The sequence below is a fragment of the Oryzias melastigma genome, linkage group LG14, assembly GCF_002922805.2.
Source record: "Oryzias melastigma strain HK-1 linkage group LG14, ASM292280v2, whole genome shotgun sequence".
Classification (NCBI taxonomy): Eukaryota; Metazoa; Chordata; class Actinopteri; order Beloniformes; family Adrianichthyidae; genus Oryzias; species Oryzias melastigma.
Window position 1 is genome coordinate 29,578,151 of NC_050525.1, and position 12,043 is coordinate 29,590,193.

The 12,043-nt window shown below is 45.2% G+C and overlaps 1 protein-coding gene across 7 annotated transcripts in view; it reads right to left on the bottom strand.

The window, feature by feature from the left end:
• Nucleotides 1–12,043, bottom strand: part of sgcd (sarcoglycan, delta (dystrophin-associated glycoprotein)) — a 156,359-nt gene that overhangs the window by 48,456 nt on the left and 95,860 nt on the right. The gene's annotated exons all lie outside the window — the stretch shown is intronic.

The following is a 12,043-nucleotide window of genomic DNA, read 5'->3' on the forward strand; positions in this document are numbered from 1 at the left end:
ATGCCCGCTGGCCCCACCTCCAATGTTCAAAACGTTTGACAGATTCTCCCGAGTCCGCTTTCAGTAAAGGAAAAACAAACTCACTCCTGATTGGCAAGAGTGGTTGCCATAGAAATGATGACTCAGACCAACTCGGACCAATCACTGCTGACTGATGTTCTGATCTCCGTACCATGGAGAAAGATCGACTGAACTTATGTAGTGTTGTTGGCACTGGACGTAAGGCCTTTTGTATTGGTGACATCACAGCTTTGCTCTGTCCATCTCTACATATGTCTATGATTCCAGCTCACATGCAGAAAACAAAGACGTTCATGGATCTATTTGTCTGCAGCTGGATGCATCAGAATGGGGCGGAGCAGAGAGACTGCGGCTCCGCCCAGCATATTTTCTATATCACAAACAATTTTTTTTATCTGCTCCTGATTTATAACAATTTCAAAAAGAATTATTCAGAAATTAAATGTAAAGTTTAATTTTCTTTATAAACGTCCATCATCAGAAAGATGCCACAAGAATATGTGAAAATGACCATTTTATCATGTCATTTATTATGTCTTTAACATAAACGTTTCTGACCTCATGAATCTAAAAGTCTTCCAGATGAATTTAAGACGGTACAAACAAATCAGATGAATTCTTACAGATTTGATCCAAAACCGTTTTAACATTCGATAAAACTGTAAGGTGTGATTTTCTTTACAGCTCTCCCACTGCAGACCACCAGGAATCTCTTCTGAGTAACTTCCAGATTCTCTAATCATTTCAGCAGGAAAGCAGATGTTTGGAGGAACCGGATCTAATTGGGAGTTTGTCAGATGGAGGAGGAGGCGGAGCGGGTCGGGACCAGAAAAGCGATGCAGGAACACGGAGTCCTGTGGGATCAGAGACGTGACGGGTCAGCACAGGCGGCACCGGCGGCCTTCATCCCACCAGAGACGTGCAGACTTTAAATTGCCTGTCTCTTTTGCTGCCCGTTCCCCCCTCCCCCCACGCTCCGGACCAACATCTTAATCATTGCTGTGTCATGAACCATAAACATAATGTGCTTTGCAGGGAAGCAGCCCTGGGGGGGCTGATGCTGAATTATAACAGCAATAACTGTTTGCGCTGAACTTTTCACAGCTTGTTAGAGTCGGCACCTCCAGCGCCGGCGCCGCAGCACCTGTGTGGACAGGTAGACCTTCACAAGGGAAAACAGCTTTTCTTAAAGAACCTTAATGTCTGCAGAAAACAAACACAGGATTTCAGCTTCAGACGTTTTTCGGTCCACAGCAGATAAAAGAGCGCACAGACAGAAGGGGGGGGGCATCCAGGTATCAAGAACTCTACGACTTTTTACACAATCAACGTAAACCACTGGAGTCGGATGAAGGGAAAAGTGGATTCATGACATTATGTGACAACCAAAGCCTCCAGTAGAAGCCGGTTTCTTTAAAACATCAAGTTGTTCGAATGAATTTTGAATAAACTTTTGGAAGAATATGTTTAAATTCATCTTTGTGGCTGTTTTGAATCAAAGGAGGATCTGTTTGAGACAAAAACCTTTAAATGAAATGAATGTTTGAGTATTTCCATGTGTCCTTCGTGTTTATTACTCGAGGTAAAATATCTTTCCCACCAAACGGATGTGTTTGAGTTGGAGCTAAATGAGCTTTAAACCCCCTGAAAGTCAATCACAGAAAAACTTTAGATCTTCGTTGGCTCCTAACGCAGCTGAGAGGAAGGTTGTTTGTTTGGCGCCGGGCTTCGGTTTCCCGTTTACTCGGGAATTGTCGGTGATCCAGGCAATATCAGCCGTCTCCTGCTGGCTTCACCCGGCGTCTGGATCTGCCGCTTTCTGCCGTCGTCTGTGGGGATTTCGGGGGAAAAGCTGGTGGATTTGCCGTCCTCTTTCAAAAAGCACAAACTAAAAAACAGAATTTCTTTCACGGCCAGAGAAGGCTTCGCAGGAACATCTATGGGGCGGGACTGAGGCTTATTGGGGGGGTTGGTGGATGAAAAGGAAAGAGATTTATTTTGGTTCCAATTAAAGTTCTCTAAACATCTGAACCTGAATCTCTCAGCAGCTTCCAGCTCAGATTCTTACCTTTAACGATTCATGGCTGCTTGATGAAAACACCCATGATGCACTTTGTTCTGACCTTTCAGAATTAAATCTTGGTTTTCACAAAGAAAACAAAAACCTTCCTTTCAAACTTTGACCCAAATCTCTCAGAAGCACTAATGCAGACGAGGATTTTCAGTAGATTTCAGCACCGACCCTTTCTACCAAAAACCATCACTTTTCCCACCAAAGCTTTAATGTAAAGAGACCTGCTATTGGTAACCATGGTAACTAGTGAGACCTTTATAATTACGGGCTGACAGTGTTCATTCCATTAACTGCTGAAAGGAGAGAAGCTTTCAGGAGAATCGACCAACATCAGGCGTCTGAGGGCCTCTAAAAAGAGACTTTTCATCCACACGGCTTCACACTCTTTTGGTTTTGAACACAAGAAGAAAGAAGCTGCTGACTCAGCAGAAGCAGGCGGCCAGTGTTTGGGCTGACGAGTCAACTGTCCACAAACTGGAGAGCGGATCCGGATAAAATCCTTTCCTGAGGAAAAGCTGCTCCAAAAGAAGAAATGGTTCCTGAAATAAACTATGGTGCTACTTAAAGGTGTTACCCCAAAACGATCTGAAGCTTCCTGCTCAGAGTTGACAGCCAAAAAAACATAAATGAGGCAGAAAACACAGAAAACGGTGAGTCTGTCTCTGCTGAATCTGAACGACCAGTCTGACGGCTGAAAGGCACCAAACCCTCAGTGTTCCTGTTCCACCACCAAACCCTCAGTGTTCCTGTTCCACCACCAAACCCTCAGTGTTCCTGTTCCACCACCAAACCCTCAGTGTTCCTGTTCCACCATCAAACCCTCAGTGTTTCTTCAGGATCACCTGCTCAGGCTGAGTTCCATCCCTCCAGGTACGCACCACTGATCCGATGATGTATTTTAGGGTGTATTCAGACTGGAAAAAGGATTCGTTTTGGATCGAGTCCTGAACTCTGTGTTTTGTCTCTATTCAGACGGGGACCTCCCAGAGATTTCTGTTCTGGACCAAAGCTTGTAAACAAAACCACGGGACTAAAGATCTCTTCACTCATTGGCCAGCAGTTACGGGGGCGGATCAAAATAAAAAGAGAAAGATGGAGGTGCTGCGGTTAGCCAGGATTGTGATTCAAACTGTTTATGACACTGATCAGTTTTGAACGCCTGTATGAAGATCAGGTGGAAGAATGCTGAAGACGCTACGGCTACGAGGAACGCTGATAAGGCCCTGGAGGACACTCCTGTTCTAAACTGTGAAAAACTACAAACTCCTCTTAAGTTCACCTGAATTGTTGTCTTGAAAGTAAATAAATCTGAAGTTTTCCAACCAAACAAATGTGGGACCGTTCAACCTTGTAATTCTTCAGAGACAGGCCAACTAGTGGTTAGTGGTTGAACTGCAGCTGGCTCTGGTTTCCTCACACGGCTGGAATCCAGGAACTCACTGCTGAGAGTGTCTTTCTCTGAGTCTTGTTCATGTGGTTCTTCACCGTCAGCTTTGAAGGTTTCTCTGCTGCTCTACAGTCTGGACGACGCCTCTTCTCTCTCCACCGTTTCAGCTGATCCTTGACAGACTTCACACAAACTTCAGGTTTGCTTCCATTTGTTTGTTTTCCCTGATCTCTAAACAGCTCTGATGCTGCGGTTTCAGATCCAGCCTTGTCTCCAGCACCAAAGCAGGAGGTTCTGCTCCAGTGCTGTCTGAGACAACAGGACAAACTTCACAGGTACGTCTGAGAATAATTCAAGTCTACATCCACCTGTCCACAGTCTGTCCCAGCGGTGCTCCTTCCACGCCTCCAGTGTTAATTTAACTCTCTCTCTGACAGCAGACTTTGACACCAGCAGTGACAAGAGCTTCCTGGAGCTCCAGACCATCCTTGGAAACGGATGCAGTTCGGCTGGGCTGACAGCTCCTCAGCTTGTGGGTTATTAAGTCCGTCACAAGGAAGAGCTCAGAGAGGAAAAATCCTCCAAAACATCTGAATTCCAACAGTTCTGCAGAGAGAAGCTCCTCCTCAGACGTGGAAGTGTTTCTACCTGATTGCAGTGAAGTTTCAGCAGGAATCATTTCCACACTGAGCCGCTCTGAGCTGCTTCTGTCTACATCAGGAGTCGATCGCACAGGAGGCCAAACTCCAAAACACACCTTAGGTCACGGGCCAAACAGCATAAACGTTTATTGGACACTCTAAAACTACATTCTTAAAACTTTAACTTTTTAACGCAGACCGAACCTCGGGACACGGCTGGTACTGGTACCCTAACCAGAGCCTGGTCCACGTCCGGTACCGGGTTAAGGGTAGGACACCAGTGCAGTCCACTTCCCAGTACCAGACCGGACCAGTACTAAGGTTGAGGAGCCTCGATTTAATTGGACATCAAAAAAAAAATTTTTGACGTGGAGGGGTCCTTAATCATCCGTTAAAATGTGATGATTTGGGAGTGAGAATGTGTTGTAGTATGTTACCAGCACAAGAAAACATCAGGCTGTTAATAACAAGAATATAAAAGGATCTGGAGGGCCGGATAGAATCACCCTGTGGGCCGGATCCGGCCCCCGGGCCTCAACTTTGACACATGCGGTCTACATCAACCTGATTCATAAGATGAAGTTTTGTTCTCTTTGTTTTGCATCTACATCATGACAAACGCAGGCCAGCGTCCCGCAGTAACGGACGTGCTCAGCGGGACAGCAGAGGACGGTCGCTGACGGAGCCGGACCCGCTCAGAGCTCCAGACCCATCATGGCCGCTGTTCCTCGCACATGCATCTCAACAATGACATGTAATTATATTTGGGACAAAAGGCCTTTCTATTATTTCCTGGAGCGCAGAGCCGCGGCGGCTGATTCCGTTTCTGCCTGCGTTCGCTGCAAGACGCGCTTTGAAAACCACGGCGGTATTTACGGCATTCATCAGAGCGGACGCTCGGCTGCAGCTGTCCATCTTCTCAGAGCCGCCGAGCCGTCATTTGTATGCACGCTGCTGCCTTGTTTGGGAGTCTGGCTCTATTTAGAACAACAATTTTTATGGTAAGTGCCGATCGGTCATTCTGTACTCTCTGAGGGACGTGATCCACCTACAAACCTGAGAGCGGGTTTGAGACGAAGAACCGAGAACACACGGAGCTCAAAGTTAAAACAATAAATGAGAGGTTAGATGAGAGGAAGACTTTCTGCATTACACAGGAAAGAAAATTAAAGTTCTTTGAGTTAAAAAGGCAGATTCACACATTTATTGTAGTTTTATTTTTATGACAAGTTCTGTTAATTCTCGTTTGAATGGAAATCTCATTTTGCTTTTTGTCCTTTCCTGCTCTCCGTAGCCGCTCCATGTTTTCTCACAATGTGTCTGATGATGCTGAAGACGCAGCAGAGTTCTGCGGTTAATTGTTTATTCATGGCGGATTTTTGATCCTCATGCAGGAAGTTACAGTTTCATTTTGTGCGTTTTGAAAGTGTCTGTTTTTTGTTTTTTCTGCTGCTTTTCTGTCACAGAACAAACCTTAAAGAAACCCTGAGAGTTTGAATTCCTGATGAATCCACTTCAGTCTAAAAAGCTTTAAGTCTCTGACGTCCAGAAGCAGAAATATTTCCTGTCCTGTAATCCGTAGAGTAGTTTTACCTCACTTTGCTTTTACTCGAGTACTCGAGTGATGAAGAACAAAACGCTCTTCCTCACTGGCTGTATCCGAATCCCATCCATCCATTCAGTTTCCTGACCGCTTCTTCCCTGTCGGGGTCGTGGGGGTGCCGGAGCCTATCCCGGCTACTGATGGGCGAAGGCGGGGTACACCCTGGACAGGTCTCCAGTCTGTCACAGGACCTCAATCACACACATCCACTCTCACATTCACACCTAGGGGCAATTTAGAGTCACCAATTAACCTATGAAGCATGTTTTTGGACGGTGGGAGGAAGCCGGAGTCCCCGGTGAAAACCCACGCATGCACGGGGAGAACATGCAAACTCCACACAGAAAGGTCCCAGCCGGGAGTCGAACCGGGGCCTTCTCGCTGTGAGGCAAGAGCACTAACCACTGCGCCACCGTGCAGCCCATCCGAATCCCAAATCATCCTTTTTTATCCGGACCGAAACATCATTTTTAGGAATAATATTTTACGTTTTGGTTTCTTTCTTTTTGTCTCTGATTCACTGAATACGAAATGATAAATTGCTCGTTGCATTAATTGTTGCTCAGTATTTTGTCAACAGAGATTTTTGCACTGTTGATCCATCCAAGGTCTGGATGACTCGTATTCTACAATATCAGTACTTTTATTGCAGTACAACTATCTGGAAAGCTCCAACCTCCTTCTTCAGGAGGTCTGACATCATCATCCTCAGGTTCAGGAAAAATAAAACGAGTTTCTTTCAGGATTTCAGTAGAAAAATGACAAACTAAAGCCAGCAAGTAATAAAGTCAGGAGGAGGACTGAGCAGAAATCTCCAGCATCTCCTGGACGTTTGTTTGGCTGCTGACGCTTCAGTCTGATGTGACCCACGAAGCAGCTCAGACCTCCAGCTGACGGGGCGTCGGAGTCAAACCACAACAGTTACACACAGAAGCTATGAAAGAGTCAACAAAAGAAACCAGGATGAAAACTATTGATGTGATGAGATTCAGACAAAATAAAAATCTCCTTCAAAGTTTTAAACTGGTTGTATTTTCACCTTAAACTGGTTCAGAGTGGAAACGTGTCCTGGATCATGTCTGGTTTCTGTGCTCTCAGCTCTAGAATTCCCATAATTCTCTCTGTATTCTCTCTGTCTGTCACAGTGCCTCATTCAAAATGCCAAATGTGTGTTTGTGGTGCATTTGTAAATGATTAAAACTGTAATTTCTGAGTTTCTGCCATCATGCCGGGATGGGGGTGTCGTCAGGAAATGTGTTAGGTTCAGCAGAACGCGGCGAGGAGCCGCTGCTGTCGTCTCACACGGGGAACGTTTACCGCCGCTCACGCTGCAAACAAACCCCCCCACTGCTGGGAACAGCGGCGGCCGAGCGCCGAGCACACATCTCCAGCGGCTCCTGCTCTGCTGACGGCTTGATTGCTGCTCACAGGTTCAAGAGGAGACACGGGAACAAAGAAAGACTTTGTTTTGTTTAAATATTACGTATGTGGAGAAGTCCCACTGAGAACAATCAGAGGAAAGACTGGAAGAAGGAATCAAAATCACAGATTTGATCCAGTCTTTGCTTTCTTCTGCGTTGGAGGCGGAGCTTGGACTTCAGGAGTCAGACCTGCTGATGCTCCATCACACTCATATTCAATTCAATTCAATTCAATTTTATTTATATAGCCCAAAATCACAAAAAAATTGCCTCATTGGGCTTCAAAATATGAACAATAGTTAAAACTAAACAGACCAAATAAACTGGTCATCCCTGCCCATATGGAGGAGCTCTCCGGTTTATTAGTAAACTCCCACCCTGATGAGAACGTCGTTTCTGCTGTTCTTGCAGCATCTTCTCATGATGGACGACATTTAAAAACAAATTAAAATTAAAACTTTCTGAGTATTTCTTCATTCATGTTGGATCAGGATCAGATGGAAACCAGCACTTTGTAAAAGTTTAGGTTTGTGGTGGAGCAGCAGCAATGGGCGGGGCCAAAGTCTCCCTGCTCCAATCTGATTCTAAATAATCCATTTGCAGACAAATTGATCCATAAACGTCTTTGTTTTTCTGGTCTGAGCTGGAATTGGATCAGAACTGTACGGCTGGATAATAATGGTGTTGTACGCTAGGCTAACCCTAGTACGCTAGTGTTAGCTTGAGGTTGTGAGGTGCTGTAAGCTAGCAGGGGAGTGTAAACAAAGGCATTCTGGGATATCAACATAGGGTAACTTCCTCAGCAACAGTCCCGCCCAGAAAAGAAAAAGAACACAGAGAACGGATTTACAATAGATATAAATATAGTCAGAGTGGAACTTCACTAAATCCTGACCTGTTTTCAAAGCATTTCCAGAGATTTTTTTTATTTTTAATTGTCGTTTTCAAGGCGATAGTTTCTGCAGAGAAGCATTAGAAATTCCCCTCTAAACTGTGGGCTAGTTAGCATGTGGAGTAAGCCAGCACCCACTTCCCGTCACCCATCTGTTTACACGCTCTCCCACTAGCTTACAGCTCCTCACATCCAGCGTTAAGTTCTGATCCAGATTCCAGTTCAGAAAACAAAGACGTTCATGAATCTGTCTGCAGGTGGAGCCATCAGAAAGGGGCGGAGCAAGGAGACTGTGGCCCCGCCCAGCGTCTTTTTACGTCATAAATCTGATCTTTTTTAAAGAACATTTATTCATCTGCTCCTGATTCACAACAATTTGATTAAAAAACTCTCAGAACACTTTCCTTTTCATCATCAGATAAATGTTAAAAACATCATTTTCATCAGAGCGGGTCTCTAGAAACGAAACAAAAGCATCAGGAGGAACGGGAGAGTCAAAGTCCAGCAGATATCTGTGATCTTATTCTGATTTTCAGGATGAGACCGAAGAGGATTACATTTCTCCTGTCTGTGGTTTCTTCACACCTCCTCTTCCCTCCTCACTCTTCACTCAAACTCATTTTAATCAGCGTCCTCGCCCACACCTCCACCTGTCCGTCTGTCTGCAGGAGAGAAAACGGCCTGAATCACATCTGGAGAAAAACACTGAGAAAGTCTCATTTTTTCATCACAAGTGTCAGTCAGAAGTCGTCTCTGATCCTGGTGAAGGTTTTCAGAGCCGACGGTGTCAGGAGAGGTCTGGTTCTGAGCCTGACTCCATGGGTCAGGAGAGGTCTGGTTCTGAGACTGACTCCATGGGTCAGGTTCAGAACCAGACCTCTGACAGCAGATTCTGCACCAGCCGGTTCCTAGCAGGTCCTCACATGCTGGGCCAGAATGGATCAGAGGTTTGTGTTCAGAACATCTCCAGATATATCAGAGTAAGATCCAGGAAGCTCAGGATCCCACTGGAGGAGGTGCTGTGGGAGCAGCACGTCCATGAGGGGGTGGAGTTTGAGGACGAAGCTTCTGACCTGCAGATGTGATGCTGGCGTCACTTTCACTTCAGCGAGCTTCATGTGCAGGAACCCCAGAGAGCACAGAAACACAAACGTCTGCTCCAAAATGACAAAGAATCCTCCACAAGTCTCAGGAAAACAGGAATCCTGAACTCTGACCCAGATTAGCTCCAGATTACACCCCGATTCCCATCAGGAGCTGACGTTTCTCAGTGGAAATAGAGTTGTAGTAAACTGCTGGCCTGACAGAAAGCTGTTATTTCAGCGATAAGCTGAAATGAGCAGGTTCACCTGCTTCCACTGCAGCGCGGTTTGACCCCCCCTAGCTCCATCATTCAGAAACAGGTCAAAGAGGGTTCTACTCTAGTTCCTGCTGCTGCTTCAGGTCTGATGACAGAAAACAACTGCTGAGAGTTTTCCATTCATGAGGAGTTTCTGCCAAAAAGATCATCAAGAATCTGAATTAGACAAAAAACATTTGAGTTATTCTGAGTTTAATGTGTAAAGTCTGTTTAATCTGAACATTTAATCTGCAGATTCTGTCCTCCATTCAGTTTTGATCAACAACACTTAAGAACCTGATGGAACATCTCAGTCTGAGGAAACTTCTCAGAAGGTTCGGGTCAAAGGAAAAAACTTTATTGATCTGGTCTGTTTACAGACGAGCGCTGCTCCTCTATGCCCCTCATTCAAGTGGAATAATTATTCAGTCTGAATGGAAACAAACTCTGTTAACCCCCACCCTGACTGAACAGTTCATCTTACGTCCAGCATAAATACGACCCCCCGTGAGCCGAGACACGGACTGAAGAGCTGCATCCTCCACATACCAGCCCCGAGAGAACTCAAGGTTTAACCTGCGTTCTGCTCCCACCGACTGAATCAGGGAACCGCGGATGGCCGCCCCCCTCCCCATCTCATGTTTCAGCTGATGGGGGGGTCAGGTCTGCAGTGGGGGGTGGAGGGATATTTACAGCTCAGACTGTTCCTGATATAAGTGAGTGGAGCGACAGCTGCTGCATCTGTTTGACGGACAGGAACTGGAGCCGGAGTTCTCGCTGCTTCAAACTGAAAAAACTTTATTGTCCAAATCATTAAATGTTCGTTGAAATGCTATGAGGGCTAATCTACAGCGAGGGCGGACCTGGTGGGGTTACGCCCCCACAGGTCTGCTACAGTGCAGATCCTCCAGATCCACACGGGTTTACAGGTGATCTCTACCAGAATGTAAACAGGTTCTCAGGTCGCACTCGACAGTTTTCAGTTTCCATTTTCATGAAGAGAAAAAGATCAGATTCTCTGAAGATTACAGACAATCTGCTGGAAACTGTCTGATAAACATGATGAGAATTGGAAGACACGACAGTGACTGTATCAGAGAACTGGACTGAGCGAGTGTGACATCATCCATAGATGAACCAAATGAAGTCAGTTTTCTATTATAACATATACATGTGGAGCCAGATGACAACAGTAAGCAGTGATTGGTCCCAGTCAATCGGAGTCAACGTTACCATGGCAACTATTCTCGCCAGTCAGGACAGAGTTTGTCGGAAGGCCACGCCCCTCCCACTGAAAGTCTGGTAAACTTAGTTTGGGAGGGGCTGACGAACACCTCCATCAGAGTTGGAACGCTTTCACCAACCGAACCTGCAGCAGATCTAAACCGCTTTGACCAAAACGACAAACTGAAGGTGTGACGGCGTTTCTCAGTTTGTCCACCTGGTTTTTGGTCGGTAAAACTGACTTTCTTCATACCAACAACTCCTGGATATTTGTGGATTAACAGACGTTCATCTGAGTGTGATGATAGAATGGTCATTGCAGATCCTCCTGAAGATGAGGCTCACGTTCTTCCTCAGGGTCTCCAGCTTTCATAAAGACTCAAACCTTTTTCTAAAGCCTGAGACCTCTCAGTCACACATCGAAGCTGAAGGTCAAAATCTGAGAACCGAGCTGAAATGTTTGTGTATCAGACGGACTCTTCAGATGTTCAGTACTTTAATCATTCAGTACTTTAGTTTTTCAACACGTTGGGAGGTCAAGGAGGATCTCAGAAGTAACTGTCCAGCCAACAGGTCTCTGGAGGATTTACCGTCAAATCTCTGGATTCACTTTATGGATTTAAGTTCAAAACTCCAGGATTTAACCACTCCCACATTTTCAGCTCTTTAGAACGACGGGTATTCTTGGACAGTAGAAGGTATACTGGGCTACAGTATCAAAGACCCCCACATCTGTCCACTGGGACTGCTACCCAAAGGTGTGATCAGGAAAGAGAAACAGAATCTTTTCAAAATACTAACGATTGCTAGTAAAAAAGCTATTACAAGGAACTGGCTTAAACCTGACCCCCCCGACATGTGTCCAGTGGCTTCAAATCATTCACCAGATGGAAAAGTTTACCGTCTTTTTATAACTTCAAGGACATTTATTTTCAGGATTCTGGACAAAATGGTTTCCTTTCAAACTAAGAGAAGTATGATTGTTTTTATATCTATGTAAATCAAGTTTATATGCTCCATATTTAGTTTGGTTTCTTTTGTTTGTTCCCCTGCATCCATGTGTTTATGATCAATGTTTGTTACAAAATGAAAACTAATAAAAAGTATTAAAAAAACCTCAAAGAACACATTTACATACTAATGCTGAATGATGTAGAAACAAGCTGTGAAATGTGAGAGTTCCTTTACAAATACTATAAATAAGCTCCTCCCCCTGATGGAACTTTTCAGAGTCCGACCAGAACCACAGCTCCATATTTTGTGGACCGGTCTCCATCAAGCTGCTTCTAGATCCTGTATTTTGACAGTTTGAACATCGATCCTCTGCTGAACGTCTCAATAACTCCAGCGTCTCTGTAACCAGCGCTCAGCTGTAATGTTTCAGTCTCGTGTGTGATAACTTACTGCTTGTACTTCCAGCTGACCGACAGCACAACCAGAG